The sequence below is a fragment of the Sorex fumeus genome, unplaced genomic scaffold (assembly GCF_029834395.1).
Source record: "Sorex fumeus unplaced genomic scaffold, SorFum_2.1 ptg000128l, whole genome shotgun sequence".
In the NCBI taxonomy this organism is placed as follows: Eukaryota; Metazoa; Chordata; class Mammalia; order Eulipotyphla; family Soricidae; genus Sorex; species Sorex fumeus.
The window spans coordinates 17,687,218-17,690,988 of NW_026606185.1; positions in this window are offsets into that span (position 1 = coordinate 17,687,218).

Genomic DNA, 3,771 nt, shown 5'->3' on the forward strand with positions numbered 1-3,771 from the left:
CAGTACCTGTATTGCAAACCACAGGTGCCCAAAAGGAATGAGAGAGAGAGGGAGAGAGAGAGAGAGAGAGAGAGAGAGAGAGAGAGAGAGAGAGAGAGAGAGAAGAAAAGTGCCTTCCATAGAGCCTGGCTGGGGGAAGGCAGGCAGGAGACTGGGAACATTGGTGGTGGGAAATGTACACTGGTAAAAGGACAGGTGATGGAACATTGTATGACTAAAACCCAATCATAAACAACTTTGTAACTGTGTATTTCATGGTGATTCATTTTTAAAGAAAAAAGTCAAAGACCCTCCAGCAGCTGGAAGCCCTATATGAATTCTCCACCACCAGTGTGCTCTAATTTATGGACTCACCAGTCACTCTTCTCCCTTTCCACATGCCTTCTCTTCTGCCTGGAACATTTTCTCCTGAAATATGCATATTAGATTGGTGTCTCCTTAGCACATTACAAGACTCTATTGAAGTACAATTTTCTCAACAGTTTTCCTGATCACCTTATATTCAATGCCCCTCTGACCTTATTCCCTATTTCCATTTTGTTTTTTCTCCATTCACTTACCACTTACATTATCATTTGACTTTGTATGCATGTCCATATGCTGTATGCTTATGCATGAATATAGTCATTCATTTATTCGTGAACTATAAGCAAATGAATAAAATTTATTCTACTCACTGTGGATTCTCAGCTATATTTTGACATATGAAATTGATGTATAAGTGGCCCTTAATAGGATAATATTTGAGAGGGAATTATGATATGCTTAATGTCTTACCAAGAGTAATTTGGAGAGCAAGAATATTAAAACTGCCATGAAAATTCCTTCTGGTTGCCTGAAAATTTAGAAAATCGTACTAAATATTGTTTTTCATCCAGAGGAGGAAGTGGCACTCCAGGTGGTCTATTCTGAAACTGGTACTATTCAATGTGGTAAGTCCATGATGCCAAGGGTCTTTTCGTGTCCTAGCTAACTCCTGGATTTCTTATACAAATCCTGGCATCAAACCCAGACAAAAGGGCTCTGTATCCAATATTTTACTACAAAAGGCAGTATCTTGGGGCTGGAGAGGTAGCTCAATGGGATGAGCATATACTTTGCATGACAGTGGCCCAAGTTCAGTCTTCAGCACCACATGGTCCCCTTAAGCACCACCAGTAGTAACCAATCCCCAAGCACCAAGGGGAGTGGTTTATGAGCACCATCTACTGTGGTCAAATGTCCCTCATTCAAGGAAGTGAGTTTTTCCCCAGAAAAACAGATTCACCTGGCCAAGGTCAATCTGGTAACCTGTGACTTCTCCTCTTTCACTGAGTCCTGGCTTGTGATCTTAAACTTTCTCAATGAAATATGCCTCTTAACTCATGCTTTTTAGGAGGCCTCCAAATCCATCTTTAGGTTCAAGGATTTGATAGGACACACATAATTCAGAAATTCTGTTATACTCAGGGTTGTAGCTTATTACAGCTAGAGGAAACAAATCAATACTAGCAAAGGTAAATGGTGCTTATGAGAGAATTCAAAAGAAATCAGGTACAAAGTTCCAGATGTACTCTTCCAACTGTGTTATTTGATGATGACAAATTCTCCAAGAAATTATGTGACATATATTTATATTTCCAATGAGGGAAGCTTAAACATTAAACATTAAGCTTAAACATTAAAACATTAATCTGATCATTCTGATCTGCCAGAAATAGTTACTTCTTCAACTGTTGAAAAGAGAAAAGAGAGCACTACAATGATATTTGTAGTCGTGGATTACCATGAGTTTTAAAAACCAATTAAAGTTGTTAATTCCCACAATACAAATATCACCAGTCTGTGGCTTTGGCTAAATCAGTGGAGTCAAAGAGAGATGCAAAATTATTAAGAAATAAACCAAAAGAGAGCTATTTTGCTGCTTTGTAGGTGTTCAGTTTTAGAAATGTTTGTGGAAATTTATAGCAAAATTTAAATTTGACTTACATCTGCATATAGACAAGGAAGTACTACGGAAGAGTCATAAATTTGGTTAAAAGTTATATATAACCTCTGGCTCTGGCTTTGGAACCCAAATACACTATATCTTCTAATTTAAAGAAAGATCTAAACTCCAAACACTGAAATTGAATCAAATTAAATGAATTTTTTTATGAAAGAAATCATTAAAATTGTAATTCTCGAGCACACAGCGGTACAGAGAGAAGAAGGACCACATGGAGGGCGGCTCCACAGCTCCCGGAGAAGACACCAGGTTCCAAAAAGAGCCGAGATCACCGGGAAGTCCCAGATGGGGTAGGTGCAGCATCCCGCCTCCCCCAGATGGAACTCCGGTGACCAGAAGCCTCCACAAGCATAGCTCAAGTATGCAGGAACTAGGACTTTTTCTCCAAACTGCGCGGCCGCTTATGCAGCCGTGCGACATCTCTGTATATATAAAGTGATCAATGGGAGGTAAATCACCCAACGTTTCTCCCTGAAAAATCAGAGTTAAGTTTGGAGCACGGCCACAGCCCCAGAAGCACAAGGACTTAATGCAGAACCCAGTAGCTTGGAGCAGAAAAGTGAACGGACTATGCGCTAATCCAGGCCATCATGTCTGCCTGGAGGGGAAAGGGTGTTGCCCCATTCTCCCTCTCCTCTCTGGAAAGAAAGATGGCGGCCGCATGGGAGCCTTGTGGACAGCAGGTGTGAGCCAGGGGTGCAGGGGCGACTAAAACCTCATGGGAAGGGGGATGTTCCGGCCCATCCTTCACGCCCTTCCGAGGTCACCAGTTGCCCCCCACAAGCGGCTCTCCAGCACAGCCACGGCCCCAGAAGCACAAGGACCTAATGCAGAACCCAGCATCTTGGAGCAGAAAAGTGAACGGACTATGCGTTAATCCAGGCCATCATGTCTGCCCGGAGGGGAAAGGGTGTTGCCCCATTCGCTCTCTCCTCTCTGGAAAGAAGATGGCGGCCACATGGGTGCCTTGTGAAGAGCAGGTGTGAGCCGGGGGTGCGGAGGCGACTGAAACCTCATGGGAAGGGGGGCGTTCCAGTCTGTCCTTCACGCCCTACCGAGGCCGCCAGTTGCCCCCCACGAGTGGCTCCCCAGCACGGCCACGACTCCAGAGCACAGAAACCAAACTCTTAATTATCTGACTCTCAGTAGAAATACTTCCAGGGTTAATTAGCAAAATAGCGGAAATCCAAAACCAACATTTAATTCTTGAAGCCAGCTGTAGAAAGCGAATCACTTCACAATGCTTTCTCAGCATGTCTGATTTGGGGGGAGGGGGTAAACTCTAAATAATAGTGGTGCATATTTTATTGAAACAATGAATCTAATCAAAGCAGATAGAGTGTCAACTAGAATTCATCTGCCTCGCAGGCATTGGGAGGGGTGGGGGGTGGGGTTTTATTGGGGTTCTTCGTGGTAAAAAATAAGTATTGGTAAAGGGAAAGGTGTTTGATATTTGCATGACTGAGACCTAAACCTGAAAGCTTTGTAACTTTTCCCACAGTGATTCAATAAATAAATAAATTATAAAAAAAATTGTAATTCTCCTCCAGAAATATAAATTGAAAGAGTTGTAAATCAATCTACTAAGATTAAAAACAAAAAAGTATTTGCTCTGAGTCACTAATCCCAAAAATAAAAACTTGATATATAAATCTGGACAGTTTTAAGGTCTTCAAATTTCTAGATTCACCTTTAATAAAGATCTAACTCTTTTCTATTTTATAGACTCAATTAAAATTAATTTATATTTTATATGATAATTCAAAGAGACATTGAAACACTCA